General features: G+C 43.9%; 1 protein-coding gene across 4 annotated transcripts in view; it reads right to left on the minus strand.

The window, feature by feature from the left end:
- PALLD (palladin, cytoskeletal associated protein) overlaps window positions 1-18,105 on the minus strand; it is a 290,555-nt gene that overhangs the window by 76,981 nt on the left and 195,469 nt on the right. The window contains exon 1 of one of the 4 annotated variants that reach the window (XM_066573551.1): window positions 4,199-4,335. The exons of 2 other annotated variants lie outside the window; for them this stretch is intronic. The gene's annotated coding sequence lies outside the window, so the exon portion shown is untranslated. Of the gene's footprint in view, window positions 1-4,143; window positions 4,336-18,105 lie in introns of those variants that run through there. One more of the 4 variants, XM_066573552.1, reaches the window with a different exon arrangement.

Consider the following 18,105-nt stretch of genomic DNA (forward strand, 5'->3'; position numbering starts at 1 on the left):
CGTTCTGAGCATTCCAGTCATTCACAGCAATGCCTCATCAGTTGACCGGTGGACCCAATTATAAGTCAGACATTCTTTGGGAATTCGTTTCTGTAATCCAGTTGACTAGACATTACACCAAGACTCTGCCACCCAGAGACAACTACACTTGAAATTGGGTTTTGCACATTGATCAACTGAAGTCCAATTTAAGTGCCATCCATTTGCTTACAATTCTACACATATTGGCAATTAACAATGAAGAAAAGGAATCAGCAGTCTTTTCTTAATGGCAGGGATGCACAACACAGGACTCTGGGACCTTCATTAGAGGACCAAGAGATCAGTGATTAGATCATAACCTTCATGCTACAATGTGCTGTTGCTTCACCAAAACCGATCCAAATGCGAACGCATCCAGGCGGTTTATTATGTCACATTACGTATGAAACTCGAGCACATAACTACAACAAAACGTGAAATGGCTACAAAATTCACTTTGTGAAAAGCAGAACATATCTGGGGTTAGGGGAGGAAAACCATTTCCCTAACCTCCTGGCATGTGCAGTGTATTATTACGTGCCTTACTCATACTATCTGATGGTCTGAAAGCGGAATATGTCTGGCTTGTGGATCCAGGGATTTACTTTCATTGCCATATTGGAGTTGGGACAGATATTTTCCCTATAGTATAGAGTCACTGACATGAGCTTAATAGGTTGAACTTGGGTCTTTATTCGACTCTGCAAACTATAGACAGATGTAGCAAAGTTTAATCTGACTGCGATGACTTTCTGTGACAACTTATATTAAGCCATTGAAAAGGCTATTGCTTTACTAGCACAACAAAGCTATTGAACGGCTGTTAAAAGGGCAAATAAATTGCAGAACAGAACATTTTCTTGAAGTGAACCTGTCGTCATCTTTGAGCCCTGTAAACTGTATTAGGTGAGGGAAAGGGGAGCTGTGTTTTATACTCCTCGAATGCCCGCTCTGTGCATGCGCTCTCCCACAGAGATGATATGGAGAAAGTGTGAGTATAGAGCTGTTGGAGAAGAGTCACTCTGTGTGCATGTATCACCTTCACAGGGAAAAAGTGGATGTGGAATATGTTGCCACTATACACAAAGATTATTGTTATGATATCAAATGTATAAAGTTACTATAAGCGCTCCGTAATATTGTATCCAGGGACCAACACTGTCCATAAATGATCTTCATATACCAGGTAAAGGCTTCTGAGAATGTCATGCAGGACAGCTGACTTTACTCTTCCTGGAGCAACTAATCCACGGCCTGCTTTAAAGGGTATGTTAACACGTAGCAGAAATGCTGCAGAATTTGCTACAAAAAAATTCTGATGCAAATTCTGCGTCCAAAACAGAATCAAAATCCACACCATTGATGCAGATTTTGACTAAAAAATGTCTGCATATCCATAGTTGATTTCACAAGAGACTGTCCTCTCCTCACCTCCAAAGTCTTCAGCCACCAGCACTCCCTGGCAAGCGGTGGCCTGTAGTGAGCGCAGCACTGCTGATCAGGTGTAATGGAAGTGGCATCACCTGACCAGCAGCACTTTACTCACTACAGGCTGCGGGGTACTGGATGCAAGGGAGGGCCAACAGCCAAAGACTTCGGAGGGGAGCGCCGTCAGTTGTTTTTTTAATGTAATGCAAACAATGATAACTGTAACAACATTTGCATCAAAATCAGCAGCAATATCTGCATGTAAGGTAAAGTCACCTGGTGCAAGCACCGAGTCCTGACTGACTCCTAGGGTGACGTTACATTGTGACGTTTTCTTGGCAGACTTTTTGCGGGGTAGTTTCCCATTTCCATCTGCATGTAAGACATATGAATTTCAGACGTTCACAGCGGAAAGATTGTCAGTAGATTGGGACCCCAACAAAACTTCGGTAAGGAACAAAAGGTGGGCCCAGGCACAGGTCCTCTCCATTCACATAAAGGTTTCTATTATTTCCATTCCTATCAATGGAGACTTGTATGTTTGTGAGTAACACTGTGGGCCTTGCTCCAACAGTTGGGACCCCTACTCGATTCTCAGGGCTTATTCACACAAACGCATTTACATTGTGCATTATGCATGCAAAATTTGCGAACGCAATATGCATAGAATAGAACCCATTGATTTCAATGGCTTCTTTCACATGAGTGCATTTTGAAGCATCTTCTATTTTTGTGTGCATTGTGCACAAAAATAGCACGTATTTAAACATAATTATCCAATTAAATCAATGGGAGCATGCTTGTGTGCTTTTTGTGCATACAAATATGCAGGGCATGCACGCTCATGCACGCAACGTCCATAGTGCAAACAAGCAGCGCAAAAGTGTGTAAATACACTCAAGCGCATGTGAAATATTTGTCTGATGGGCGCTGCGTTTTGGTGTGCAAATCACGTGAATATGCTTATGCCCGTGTGAAGCATTTGTGCACGTGTGTGTACTTTACTTTATCCGGGCATTGCCTGGATAACCCCTTTAAGGGCGGGATTGTGATATCATCATGTTAGAGAATTACAATTCAGGCATATTCTTCAAGGAGGACTGAGGTGAACCTGCAACTTACAATTCCATCTGTCTAGTTAGGAAATCATTATTCTACTTCCTATAACTAGGAGCAAACAGTCAGAAAATCCCTAATTGGCAGCACGTTTTCTCCATCACTGCATGGAGACTATACCGCTGAAAAGTGATAGATCAAGTATAAGCCCCCAGTTTAGGATGCAGTCTCAGCACATGCTGGTCTCCTTCCAAAATCCAACCCTTCAAGGTCTCCTCTCCAAGTTTCTGTACACACATCATTAGAAAGCCGTCTCATTCATTTTCCTTCCTAGCGTTCCTTAAAAACACATTACTTCTGCCAGGAAACTTTGCAGTATTTCTGTCTGCAAAATCCAAATTTAAAGAAATGTACATAGCCACAGCATGAACCCCAGCTGCCCCGTACCTTTACTGCAGTGCGCCAGACAGCACACACCTTACCAATTATTAGGGGGCAGAGGTACTGTGCCAGTCTTATCACCACTACTGGGTAAACTGGGAATGACAGCATACAGCCGCCTACATCTTCTAGTTACAAGCCTGTTAGTTCACTGTCCAGCTGTCACAATGTATCTTAATAGCCAACAATATATGGCCGCTGTCAGAGGTAACAAGCTGGAAGTAGGAGACCTATTATAACTCCTGATACCACAGATGTAGCAAAGTAGAACTTAAGGGGTTGTGCCAAGCATGCTCAGCAAGCGCTCCATTCACAGAGACGTCACTGCGGAGGGGGGCGAGAAGTGACCTCCGCAGAGCAGGACACGGGAATCCTATTCTCAAGATCAGCAGGGGTCACAGCAGTGAGCCCCCCATTGATCAGCAAGTTATCCTTTATACTGTGTATAGGGGGATAACTTGCAATTGTGGTACAACCTCTTTAAATCAATGGAGCGTCGGTGCTCCTGTATGAACTACTCTCCATTCACTCAGGGACTGACTGGACCCCATTCTTAGAATGGGAAGGGGGGGGGGGGGGGTTCAGGGGTCAGACCCCTACAGATCATAAAGTTATCCCTTACCCTGTGTATTGGGGATAACTTTATAACTTGGCACAGCCCTTAACTTTGATAACTTTCTGCAACAAGTTATCTAAACACAAGAAAAGCTACTGAAGACGCAAATAAACTGATACAGAATATTTTCTATATTTTCTAAACATGTTACAAGTTAACTTTTGATACATTTGTACACAGGAGGACACTTTTTGATGCAGTTTTCTACTTTTCATGTTTGCATCATGGAAACTCCTGAAGGAACAGTTATAAGTTCATTACTTATTAGAACGGCACAGAATTTCCAGAATTGATATTTTGGAAATAGAACAGATATGCAGCAAGCTGAAACAATACAAAGTCAGCCTTTCCCTGAGCAGCAGCTGATGGGATCTCCATCATCAGCTGTTATCTGTGGAAACCTCTGTGTAATGCTTGTATTATCTACAGCGCCCCTCCAGGCGAAGCACAGTATTACAGGCTGCCAATGGCAGGGAATGGTCTTAATGGATGACCATATATAAAATGACATATACATTGTATGGGCACTGTGTATATATAATATATCACACATTAGACTATACTAGGTAACATATATCTACCAGACAGAGAGAGGTAGAGAGTACAGTGGCAGCAGTGTCCATCCCCGCGCTTTACCTCCGTGCACCCTCCGTAGCAGGTAGGTCCGTGCAGTCAGTCGCAGAGGAGCCGCAGCTGGAACTTCATGACTCAGTGATTCTCCAGAAAGAGCCGCGTCCGGCTGCACTTCACAATAAGAGTCCTCCTCCTCCTGAGCGGGGCTGCTGCCGTGGGACGGGAGGCGGGGATGGAGGGCTCGTCACTGCTGTGCGGTGTAGTGTCAGGTTTCTCTACAGCTCTGCAGCATCTGCTAGCCTGGAGGGAGGACTCGCTGCTGCCATTGTTGGGGAACTGCCTGCATGCACTGCACCTGGATTGGCTTCCCAGCCTGCTGCTATCTAGTTTCAGCTGATTTGGGGGGAGCTGGGGGCCCCCCTGTCCCAGCTGGAAGGGGGATTCTCACTTTGTGACACTTTCTGATGCAGTTTCTGTAGGAATAGTAAATGTATAAAGTACTTGCACTTCTCCCTCCTGTTGCATCCACTTGGCTCAAAAAACTGCATCACAATCGTGTTGTCATCCAGCTTCCTCACAGCACTTACCCAAGTCTGTTCACAACTGCAGGGAAGTTCTGTTCTGTGACTCCATTGCAAAGTGAGGGCAACATCATGAATAAAGTAGCACAGCGTGCTGCGCTCTTCTGTCCGCAGACGTGCAACTCCAGCCAATGACGTCCGCTGGCATTTGTGGCACTGTCAGCATTTTTGGTGTTCGGCTCCCATGATGGAACCCAACAACAGAGACTTCTCAGGGTCCTTCTGCACGTAGTAAGTAATTGCCCCCAGATTCTGCAGTAATAACTCCCCATAGCATGCTATGTCAAAGTGATTTTTCATGTCCATGAGCGGAAATCAATTGCGATTTCTGCTTGCGAAGGAAAAATCACAGCATGCTCTATTTTCGTGCGGGACCCACATGGACGGCTTCCATTGAAGCTAATGGAAGAAGGGGGTGAACGATCCCGAGCCTGTGCCTTTTTAATGCCGGCAGCGCTGTGAGCGATGCCAGCGATACTCCTGTGTAACTGCGCAAGAGCAAGCATCAGTGGGAGGAGTGTTGGCCATTGTTTGCCCATAAGCTCATCCGTGTCATTTTCTGTTCTGGCCTTTTTGGCTGAATACTTGTCCACTCCATCATCTGCCCATGTAAAGGTGCTGGGAATCCGCCGACAAATGAGCAAACACTTGTATGTCAGTGATGGCACTTTTATGCCCTAGCAAGGATGATCTGTTCTTGTGCCCAACCGTGATCTGTATGTGCCCAACCATTGTTTGGGCACATACAGTAGTGCTAATCAATCCATGTAAAAAAAAGCTGAATGAGCCCCAATTGACTTGCGAAAAAATGTCAGTCGGGCTCGTTTTTGGCAAAAAATCTGCCAGTGTAAAATCACCTTTACTAACAGGATGACATTACTCATAGGTGCAATCCAAATACTGGGTAGGGAAGCCACGGGAATTTCCACACATTAATCTGCAGACACCAGAGAACATAGACAGATCTAGCTCTGTTGGTTATTATCAGGACTTCCACAGCTAAAGGAAGTGACACAAATGTTACAATTATAGTAGAGAATTAATATTCATGTACTAGGACATAGAGACCCAGAGGCATAATGTGCAAATGGCAGGAATGGTCATTCATACAGTCTGCAGGAATGATGAGATAGATATTCTGGTTCGAAGAAGACTTCAGAACTGGAATCCTTTTGATATATGATGCTACAGAGTTACTCTTGTGACAGCTAAGAGCACCCACTGTACTTGGCGATGCCGATAGAAGAAGAGCTGCTGACAAATAGGATTGTCCCCAAACTGTATTACGCTGCCTTCATATCTGCGGTGGGGATTTTATTTTGCTCTTCTGATCGGGGTGCAAGAAAGGGGAATCCCCTGGCCAAATGGGTCTGTTGACTATAATGGGGTCCGTTCAGTTTCTGCTTAGCTGCCTGGCATTTCACCGGAAGAAATAGCGCTGCAAGCAGTGCTATTTCTTCCGGTATTTTGTGCCAGATTTGCGACAGTTCCAATGCAGATGTGAAGGCCGTCTTACACTACCATCTAATTCAAGTAGTCAGCAGAAGTTACTCTGGTTTGGCAGACTATGCTAAGGGCACTCGGCACCTGCAAGATGAAGTCTTCTGGTAGATCATGAAGGTAACACTAATAAACCCGTAGCTCCTCTATGACAGGACAGGTGTGTGTTAATATAAGTTTTTGCCAGCAGTATTGGACTCTCCTTCACCCCATATTACTTGCTACATCCGCATACAGCTCTGAATGTACTCCTATATATACAAGGAAGTATATTTGTTATACAGCTTACATAGGTGTGAGGTAGAGCATTGTCCGAGTCTCCCTTTAAAAGAAATCCCATGAATTTGGGCAGTAAGTAATCCCTCGGCTCCCATGACACAAAGGTTCATGTGAAACTATAGTAAAGGCAATGCTTCACTGGGTATTACTAGAATAGAATCTGTCATCATTTTCCTAGAATAGTAATAGCACCCTCCTACTGATAGATAAAAATAGGCATGTACTCATACAAAGTCCCATTACAATATATCGCAGGCTTAAAGGAAACCTGTCACCTGCCTAAAGCACCATCAACTAACTCATGGTGCTGTTAGGGCAGGTAACAGGTAGCCAGGTGATATGAATATACACACCAGTGCCGGCCGGCCGGCAATCTGACTCTTTTCAGAGTCTTATGCATGCAATCTTTTATATATATCTATGGAAGAGCGCGCATGGCGAGTGGATTTCACAGGCACCATGGGAACTAGAAAGTGGGAGAGTATGAAAAATACAGCCCAATGAGTTAGTCTGTGGTGCTTTAGGCAGGTGACAGGTTCCCATTAAAGGACCTGTAGATTCTGCAGACACATGACAGTATGGTAGGGGGTAAGAAAGAATGCTTCAGACATTGTAGCCGCAGCCTTGAATAACATGAAAGGATTTAAAAGTTATGTATAAGAAACTTCCATTTCTTGAATTATTTGTAACAAAATTTCAGTGGATTTTGTTTACTAATTTAAGAGAACAAATACCGGTACATCCTTAGGACAGGTCATTCATGTTTGGTGTAAGGCCTCCTTCACACGGGCGACAAAGTCAAGCGATTTTGTCGTGTTGCTACTATGCTACGAATTGGATGTATGTGAAGCCCATGCTGTCCTATGGGTTCCTTCACACATGCGATATTTTGTAGCATGCAACAGCCCCAACACAAAAACTTTGCGGGTCGGGCGATATGCCTGCGAAATGTGAGATTTTGTAGCCCATGTTCCCCTATGGAGCCTTCCTCTCTGTTGCATCACACAAAAACGTGATTTTCGTATGGTGCAATGCAACTTTGACAGTAGGAAATCCTACTGTCAAAGCTATAATCTAAGCCCTGGCTGCAGAAAAAAAATTTAAAAACCCACATACATTGCCTTAGAAGCGCACTCCGCTGCAGCTTCGCCCTGGGTCCCGGCACTGCTTCTCTTTTTCACCTTCTGGCTGGGGATTGAAAAATCCCCACCTTCTAGAAGCACTGGCTGTGATTGGCTGACGCTTAGCCAATCACAGCCAGTGCTCGATGAATGGCAATGATTGAACCACATTTTTTTCTATAAATTAAAACCACGTAGAGAAACATTTTCCATTTTTCTAATCTGTTCTTATTTTCTGATTGCGCAATTTTTAAAAATTCTGTTGTCTACACATGAACATGGTGTAGCCATTTTGCTCAAGCTGCATTTAACAGCATTTAGAGATATGCTTAAGGGCTCTTGCAAACGGCCGTGACGAACTCCGCAAGCAGAATACCATAGCGGAGTCTGTCACGGCGCCCCCCCAGAGACCCCATACTCACCTCCCAGAACCGCTGTGCGAGTCCCGCATGACGCACCGGCGTGCATGTGCAGTACAGCGCATTTTGCGCCAGCAGTGTCATATGATGCAATGGGCGGGGTGCATATTCACACTATACTTCCGCTGTGCTACAGCAGAAGTATAGCATGACGGTTGGCTTCCATTGACTACAAAAGGCGCGTGAAAAATTTGCAGCAGTGAATGAACCTATTTAAATCAATGGGCTCTATTCACTGCGCATTATGCATATAATAAGCTGTGTATTTATGCTAGTGTGAAAGCGGCCTTACAGGAGCTCTATGGGTTATTCACACAATAGACCAGAATTGACCTGACATTGTGGGCAATGTGAAAAATCCAGGAGTTTAGGATTTAAAAACATATAGATTGTAAATTAAAGTAAAAAAAAATCATTAAAAACCTGTTTAACACACAAATGTGATTAATGTAATAGGTCATATACTGGTGACACATTCCCTTTAAGGTGGTTTCACATGGACAAGAAAGTCACGCGCTTTTCGCCTGATGCGATAGTCAATAAAAAAGCAGAATATGAAGCCAATGATTTTCAATGGTTTCCTTCCATTAGCGATGTTTTCACTGATGCGATATTGAGAGAACAAAAAAAATCGTGGCATGCTCTATCTTTCTGCGATGTGTTATTTTTTTATCTCCCATGTTTCCCTATGGAGGCTTCTTTTCATCGCATCGCAACACAACAAACTTGCATTGCGATTTTAATATTAGAAAGTCATATTGACTTTTGAGACTAAAAAACGCGCAATTTTATTGCGTGATTTTTATCACGGGCGGCAGAGATATGATGCCAGATTATTCTCCCAAAAAAGCATTGCTGACGCTCAAAAATCGCAGGAACAAAGACATGATTTTGCCGCAATTTTCTCGTAGCAAAATCGCAATCGCCCCTGTGAAACTGGCCTCAGAGCTGCAGAGTATGTTACAAAGATACTATGTGTATTCAAATCATTCCATTGTGCACATTGTGTGATTCATGGTATTTAATCATGTAACCTTCCCCAGGTATTAATTAAGGAAGTGGAAAAAGGATCTATGCCGAAGGTCCCCTGCCTTGATGTTAACCGCCTGGTTTTAATATGAGTTTTCAATAAACCAGAACTTTGATATTCTCACCGCTGGATGCAGTTGTGACACTGTTCATCCATTATTGGTAGATACAGTTGTGCTTGAAAGTCTATGAATTTTCCATATTTCTGCTTAGATTTAACCGAAAACTACATCAGATCACAAGTTCTAAAAGCAGATAGAGAGAACTGAATCAAACTAATGAATCAAATATATTACATTTGGGTCATTTATTGAGAAAAATTATCCAATATCAAATGTCTGTTTGTGGCAAAAGTATGTGAACCTTTGCTTTCAGCATCTGGTATGACTCCTCTGAGCAACAATATCTGCATCTACACATTTCTAGCAATTGTGGATTAGTCCTGCACATCGACTTGGAGGTATTTTAGCCCTTTCCTCTGTAGAAAACAGCTTCAACTCTGTTGTGTTGGTGGATTTCCTCCCATGAACCGCTCGCTTCAGGTCCTTCCAGCACATTTCTGTAAGATTAAGTTTAAGAATTTGACTTAGCCATTTCAAAACTTTAACTTTCTTCTTCTTTAACCATTCTTTTGTAGAACGATTTGAGTGCTTCGCGACATTGCCTTGCTGCATGACCCACGTTCTCTTGAGATGCAGCGCACGGACAGATGTCCTGACATTTTCATTTACAGTTTGCTGGTATAACTCAGAATCCATTGTTCCATCAATAATGGCAATATGTCCGGGCACAGATGCAGCCAAATATGCCTAAACCATGATATTACCACCACTGTGATTCACAGATGGTATGAGGTTTTTATGCTGTAATGTAATGTTTTCATTTCTGCAAACATAACACTTAGATCAAAAAGCTCTATTTTGGTGTCATCTGTCTAACAAATATTTTTCTGATCGCCTCTGCCTGTCCAGGGGATCTTTAGCAAACTGTAGACAGATAGCAATGGGTTTCTCCTTGTAATCCTACCATGCACAGCATTGTTGTTCAGTGTTCTCCTGATGGTGGACTCATGAACATTAAAGGGGTTGTCCCACGAAAGCAAGTGGGGTTATACACTTCTGTATGGCCATATTAATGCACTTTGTAATGTACATTGTGCATTCATTATGAGCCATACAGAAGTTATCAGAAGTTTTTCACTTACCTGTTCCGTTGCTAGCGTCCTCGTTTCTATGGAGCCGTCTAATTTTCAGCGTCTAATCGCCAAATTAGACGCGCTTGCGCAGTCTGGGTCTTCTTCTTTTCTCAATGGGGCTCCGTGTAGCTCCGCCCCGTCACGTGCCGATTCCAGCCAATCAGGAGGCTGGAATCGGCAATGGACCGCACAGAAGCCCTGCGGTCCACCGAGGGAGAAGATCCCGGCGGCCATCTTCAGCAGGTAAGTAAGAAGTCACCGGCGCGCGGGGATTCAGGTAAGCGCTGTCCGGTGTTCTTGTTTAACCCCTGCATCGGGGTTGTCTCGCGCCGAACGGGGGGGCTGTTGAAAAAAAAACAAAAACCGTTTCGGCGCGGGACAACCCCTTTAACATTAGTTAATGTGAGAAAGGCCTTTAGTAGTCTAGAAGTTTCCTTGAATTCCTTTGTGTCTCTAGTTTGCTTTGCTTTTAATTCAAATGAATCACCACTAAAATATTGGATTGTAAGGTCGGTTTTCAAATAATTGACGAATGGCTGATGGTTCTGTCTGGTTCCAAAAAGCCAATCCAATTTCACGATCAGGGGGAGTGTTAACTGCCTTCCATAGATCTTTGGCACATGAATTATTAATTCTTACACCTATAGCATTGTGAATTGGTACCTTCCTAATTGGCGCTCGGTTGCTGATTGTCATCGCAAATTGGTACCTGTTTAACTGGGGCTCAGTTGCTGCTTGTCACCTCCTCTTGACTCAGTTGGTTGACTTTGCGGATGAGGTGATGATCATGAGCGGGGATTTAATTTTCCACTTAACTCACACTGGAACACTTTAAGTAGTCATGACAATACCTTGACGCATCCACCTCGCTTTTTCAAAAACAAACTGCATTCCCTCTGGTTGGTAGATATTTGGTGGGTCTTGTACCCTCAGGACAGAGACTCTACCTTCTTCTCAAATCTGCACAACTCCTACAACCACACCAACTACTTTTTGTTTAGTTACCATATCATGGCAAGCTGTGGCCTCTATTGGAGATATAGTTTGGTCAGATCGCGCTCTCATTTCAGTTTCTCCGCTAGGGTCAGTAGATCGCTCATGGAGCTGGCACTTAAGTGATCATTTACTTAAAGATGCAGCTTGCACGGCCGAGAGTAAGAGGGAATTTGCTTCTTTTTTTCTCTCTCACACATCTGATCATACAACTCTCCTATTACAACGGGAGGCGCTGTGCGTCTTCTGGGAGATGCTAACCAAACACAGTACGTGATTTAAACGCGAATGGGCGTTTAGGCTTTCCAGACTTCTACAGTAGATACACAAGCTTGAAGTCTCACATAAGCAATTTTTTATCACCCTCCACGCTGGCCGATTTGACCATAGCCAGAGCCAAATTGAAATCCCTTCTGGATAAGCAATATTTACAGCTCCGAGATCAGTGCAAACGCTTCTATTACGAGTATTCTAATAAGGCTGGCAGATTCCTCTCCCATCTTCTGCTTCCTAGGGCAGCAGGTACATTCATTTCTCGGATTAAAAACCCCACAGGCGATGACACTTATAACCCAATAGAGATTCTTGAGGCGTTCCGGTCATATTACTCGCAGCTCTGTGACTTGAAAGGTCAGTTTACAGATATGCAGCCTTCTATGTTATTGGATATGTGGCAGAGACTGCTCTTCTAACCCTGAATGTAGACTCTAGATTAGACTTGGAAGCCGACTTTTCAGTAGATGAAGTGCAGTCTGTCATTAAATCTACTCCAGCCGGGAAAAGCCTGGGCCGGATGGCTTTACACCTGCCTTTTATAAGGTATTTCAGGATCAGTTCACTCTTTTTCCTATCGGAGTCTTCTCATAGATCTCTTCCATTTTCCCCTTTGTGAAACAATCTCTAGAAGCGCATATTAGTGTTTTTCTGAAACCCGGCAAAAATCCCATAAAAATGTCCACTAACTACAGGCCCATATCGCTAATAAATGTGGATGCGAAATTGTTCTTCCCGCCTCCCTTCTGTCATCCACCCTGACCAGGTCGGATTCATTAAGGGCTGACAAGTTCGGGATAATGTTTCTTACTAGAGATGAGCGAACGTACTCGGATAGGCACTACTCGTCCGAGTAATGTGCCTTATCCGAGTACCTCCCCGCTCGTGCTGAAAGGTTCGGGAGCTGCCGCTGCTGACAGGTGAGTCGCAGCGGGGAGCGGGGCAGAGCGGGCGGGAGAGAAGGAGAGAAAGATCTCCCCTCCGTTCCTCCCCGCTCTCCCCTGCAGCTCCCCGCTCCGTGTCGGCACCCGAACCTTTCAGCACGAGCGGGGAGGTACTCGGATAAGGCACATTACTCGGACGAGTAGTGCCTATCCGAGTACGTTCGCTCATCTCTATTTCTTACCTCTCGGGCTAAAGCTTTATCTCACCCTTCATGCCTTCTATCTGTAGATACAGAGAAGCCCATTTCCATTGGAAATTCCTAACAGAGTCCCTTAAATAAACTCATTTAGGGTCCAAATATTTTAGCCATATTCTTGCACTTTACACCTGTCCCACAGATAGGATCTGCATAAATGGTTTATTATTCTCCTTTATTCCCATTTGTAGTGGGACCAGACAGGGCTGCCTACTGTCACCATTACTGTATGTGCCAGTAATGGGACAACTAGCTTGGCCATTGGGAACAATCTGAACATTCATGGGGTCCAAGTGGGAAGTCAACAAGTTCACTTTCACAGTGAGTTTAAACAATGGGTGACTTTAGAGCAGGAAGATTTCCAGATCCCACTAAAACTCCTCCCATGGCTGGACTGCTATGACCGCACCTTGCCCTCCTCCCCAAATCCCCTTCTACAAGGAGTTCGTAAGATACAGGATGTGCAGGTCCACAAGGGTGTTTTTTCCAGAGAGGGGAGCCCTCCCGCTCCTCTATTCTCCATCGCAGCATTCCCTCCAGGGATGCACAGAAACCCCTTTTTGGGATGGTAAGCATCTAAAGATCTGCATTTTCATCATGTCCTTAATGACCATACACTCCCATCTATTGGGGAAACGAATCGAGGATAACCCCCTCTACTGGATGGAGTATATTCAGCTACAATCATATGTGTGGTCGTGGGAGGATGGGCCCCCTCTCTAGTCTGCTCTCAGTCCACCTGAAAATCTTTTCATCCTGAGTTCACCACCCATGCATACAATTTCCCTCTGGTACAAATTTTTTGTTTCATGAGTCTGGTGGTTGGGACAGACCCCAATTATGTATGGGCTTGGGAGATGGAGTTGGGAGCTGCAATTCCGCCATCCAATTGGCAGAAGGCATTCCTCTTTACTCATTCCTCTTTTTCTTCTAGCCTGCTCTGCCAAGAAAAAAAGTAACAAGATCATTTTGTGATGGTATAGGTTTCCGACCCGAAGTATCGTGTTGCATGTCTGGTGGGGCTGTAACAAAATACAACCATTTTGGGACAATGTATTCTCTATTTATTATTTGATCAGCCATAAGAGAGTAATTAATATTCCGCACTTGGCCTGGCTTTCCATCCTATCTGGCTCCATTGGAACTCAGAAAAAAGATTTGCTGCGATTTTGCCTGATGGTGGCCAGATCAGTCATCCCGTGCCATTGCTGCACTACCCACACCACTTCTATGTTAGAGTAGCAACAGGAAATGGCTCACCTGTGTAACATGGAAGAACTATGTGTGGAGCGGTCCCGAATCACTGACAAATATTTGTCAGTTTGGCAGCCCTGGATAATGTTAATGGGCGCCCAAGAATATAGAGATTTGTTCTCTTAGTGTCCCTCTCTTTTCCCCACTGGGCAGCATTGAGACCCTCCAAGTTAGCTGGAATGATCATCCTCTCTAAGACTTCCCCCCTTTTTTGTTGCCGCCTCCTGAATCTGTTATTTTCTATTTCTCATCCCCCTTTTATCTAGTCTTTCTCTTGGCTCCTCTTGATACCATTTATGTTCTCTTCTTGTCCATTCCACGGGTGTTGATATATTCTCCAACCACAGGAAGTTCTGAGGGATATTGGATATATCTTTGCTACTGCAATTATCTCCCATGAAAACTTTGCCTCTCATATTATGCCGTTGAGACCCTGGACAGTTTGATGGGTCAGATTTTCTGCATTTACCTGCATTGCTATTTTTGAGTCTACATAAAACCCAATAAACTCTGATTAAACATAATTGGTATAACAGACTATTTAAAGCTAGTCATAAATGTAAAGATTCTGATTAACAAGCTGAACTATTTGAGAAATTTTAATGATAACTTAAGATAATGAGTTCCAACTAATTGAAATTTTCTCAGAACACTATTGTACCTATTGTAAAATCATTCATCCATCAGTGGTAGATATGAGGATTGCACCTAAATGGGTTATCCCTTTCTTTAAAATTGATGGCTTATCCGAGGATAGGCTATTAATGTTAGATCAGTTGGGTTAAGACACTTGGCACCCATAGCGAACCACAGGGAGTGCTGCGTCTCCTTCATTTATTTTACACAGCTCCATACAGCACAGCTCCGTACTTGTAATAGTGGCTGTACCTGGTATTACAGCTCAGTCCCATTCACTTCAATGGGATGAAACTGAAGTGAACTGTAATACCAGGCACAGCCACTACTACAAGTACAGAGCCGTGTCAGGTAAACATTGTGCCAAGGCACCGTGGCCATTTCAAACAGTAGATGAGAGGTGGTGTTGAGCTGGATCCCCATCAATCTAAGGATGGGCCTCCGATTTGAAAGAACTGTAGCACCCCTTTAACAAAATGTTTGGAGGGCTTGAAAAACAACCTGTAGTGCTGTTTTCCTTTAATGCAGACTAAAGGGACATTCTGGCTATTAGAATAGACATGATCTCATCATCAAATCCCAGGACTATGGCCATTTTTAGGACAAACAACTTTGTGCATCACAAGTACAGTGAATATTGAAGTGTGAAAACTACTGAACTCCTCCAGCTGATACCTGGTATGTGTGACATCATACAAACAAAGTGATAAGATAAGGCAGCATTGTTCATAGTGCCAACTATTCACAACCTTTAGGTTAGTTATTTATAAGCATATTTCGTCAGTGCCACAAGGAATTCAATTTGTGCCAGCTGATTGTATACATGACCCTAGATTTCTATATGTGATTGCATTGTTTAACTTAAAGGGGTTGTCTCGCGAAAGCAAGTGGGGTTCAGCACTTCTGTATGGCCATATTAATGCACTTTGTAATGTACATCGTGCATTAAATATGAGCCATACAGAAGTTATTCACTTACCTTCCCTGCGCTGGCGTCCCCGTCTCCATGGCTCCGTCTAACTTCAGCGTCTAATCGCCCGATTAGACGCGCTTGCGCAGAAGGGTCTTCTGGCTACGGGTCTGCCCGGCAGCAGCGGCGTTCTGGCTCCGCCCCCTTCTACGCGTCATCGCGTAGCTCCGCCCCATTACGTGTGCCGATTCTAGCCTCCTGATTGGCTGGAATCGGCACACGTGACGGGGCGGAGCTACGCGATGACGCGTAGAAGGGGGCGAAGCCAGAACGCCGCTGCTGCCAAACCGAGCCGAAGGCAGAAGACCCTTCTGCGCAAGCGCGTCTAATCGGGCGATTAGACGCTGAAGTTAGACAGAGCCATGGAGACGGGGACGCCAGCGCAGGGAAGGTAAGTGAATAACTTCTGCATGGCTCATATTTAATGCACGATGTATATTACAAAGTGCATTAATATGGCCATACAGAAGTGTATAACCCCACTTGCTTTCGCGAGACAACCCCTTTAACTATGTTACAATAGACTCCCATAACCAAACCAATATCTAGATGTATGGTGATACAATGGGCTTACAGGTTATCAACCATGCTACAGTATATGGCACAGTACAATGTGTCATACATGCATGATGGCTCTGTGGTTAGCACTTTTGGGCCGCACTGTGATGCTATGCTCAGCTTCATCCAGGAAAGCTTATATATTCTCCCTAGCTTTCTGTGGGTTTCCTCCATAAATTAAATGTTTTCCTTACATATTGATGGGCCAATTAATTTCCATTGAGCCCACAGCTATTACTTTTTATATGCATGCACTGTATGCTCAACTTGCTTGTTCTTGCCTAGTAAAGGCTGGGGACTTATATCCTATTGGTGTATCTGCTCCTTTAAAAATTCAACTTATCTGGACAACCCCTTCTCTAAATGAAGACCCAATGGCCATCATCATCAGCAAATAAATGGGTGATCATAGTAGTACATGATTGTGTTGAGTCTTCCAGAGCTGGAGTCACTCTACAACATCTCTCTGGTCTAGATGAGCGCTGGCTGGATTCTTGGCCCGATATAATGAGTGCCAATTGACACATGTTTTTCAAGGGCTGAGAATAGGTTTAAGAAGACGACTGTCCATCTCCCTGTTCACATGGAGAGATGTACAGCTGATCAGCAAGCATTTTTATGTATGTATAAATGGGATGATCAGTGAAGAACAGGCATTTGCTCGTTCATCAGCTGATCATTGGTCCTCTTACACAACCCTCTTACACAACCCAAATAAATGTTCTGAAGAACGCTTGGACCCAATCAGCCATATAAATGGACCATGACAAAGGGAGTTTCACAGAGGCTGTACAAAACAGATAACACTGTAGGATTGGTCATTTATTTTCTTGGTGGAATAAATGGTGTAAATGCTGTCTGGTAGTTGCTTATCCCTCTCGCCATAGTGGAGTAACTTGTAGCCTCGGCTGAGCCAAGCATGCATGTTTATGGAGGAGCAGGAGAATATAGGCCAAATGATTATTACATTGACCACAATCTTATTTGTATGGCCAGTTTTGTATAAAAGCACCGTGAGACAATACAGTGTATAGATGACAGTATGAAACAGATATTTTTGGGTTATTACACTTATACATACTCGTATCACAAAAGCTTGATTTGATGATTTGTGGAAAGAGAGATGTTCCATTAATCATACTCATGTTCTACAAAGAGCAACTACCCATTAATAAATCAAGGCAACAGGACACTGTATGAAGGAGCGATCATTGTAGTAAGAACATTCTGTTCCCTTCATTTAGATATGTACAGAAAACAAAAATGGAAAAACCTGGGCCTGGAGTGTAAGGTATGTAGTTACAGATAAGCATATTCTGTACCTAATACTATCTATATTTTTTGACTGCTTGTAGACAGGGAGATAGTTATACGTACAATCATTCGCACTAAAGGCCCATTCAGACCTAAAGATTCTCGCTCAAACATCGCTCAAAGCCGTCTTTTGAGGGAGAATTGTTGGGTCTAACTGCACGGACATCGTGCAGTCTTCGGTAACGAGTCATTCATCGTTGTCTTTTACAAGATGAAAGAGAACGATGAGCCTTATCAGTGCCGCGCGCTGAGTTCTGCATACTATTGTTCTGCACACTATTGTTTCTGCATACGCTGCTCAGAGCGCTCAGTTGTGAACACAGCAGGAGTATGCAGAAGACAGCGCTGCAGCTGTGTTCTGAATAACCTGCTTGGAGCGCTCAGCTGGATACCAGCTGAGCGCTCCGAGAAGACAACAGCTGTATGTGAAAGATAGCGGTCCCGCCTGTCTTCTGCATAAAGGATGAGCCTTCATTTACACACTTATGCAAAGTGAATGCTCAAAACTGTCATTCACTGCCGTTTTAGCGAATTTTGAGCGATCATCTTGCCGTGTAAATGCAGACAATGATTATCGCTCAAAAGATGTCTTTTGATCGACAATCATTGTGTCAAAGGGGCCTTAAGCCTGCCTGAGCACTATCGCTATATTGCCTGCAAGAATACACTTACAGGATCAAGCTTTGATTCAACAAGCAAAAATACTC

Source organism: Eleutherodactylus coqui, chromosome 7 (assembly GCF_035609145.1).
Source record: "Eleutherodactylus coqui strain aEleCoq1 chromosome 7, aEleCoq1.hap1, whole genome shotgun sequence".
NCBI classification, from domain to species: Eukaryota; Metazoa; Chordata; class Amphibia; order Anura; family Eleutherodactylidae; genus Eleutherodactylus; species Eleutherodactylus coqui.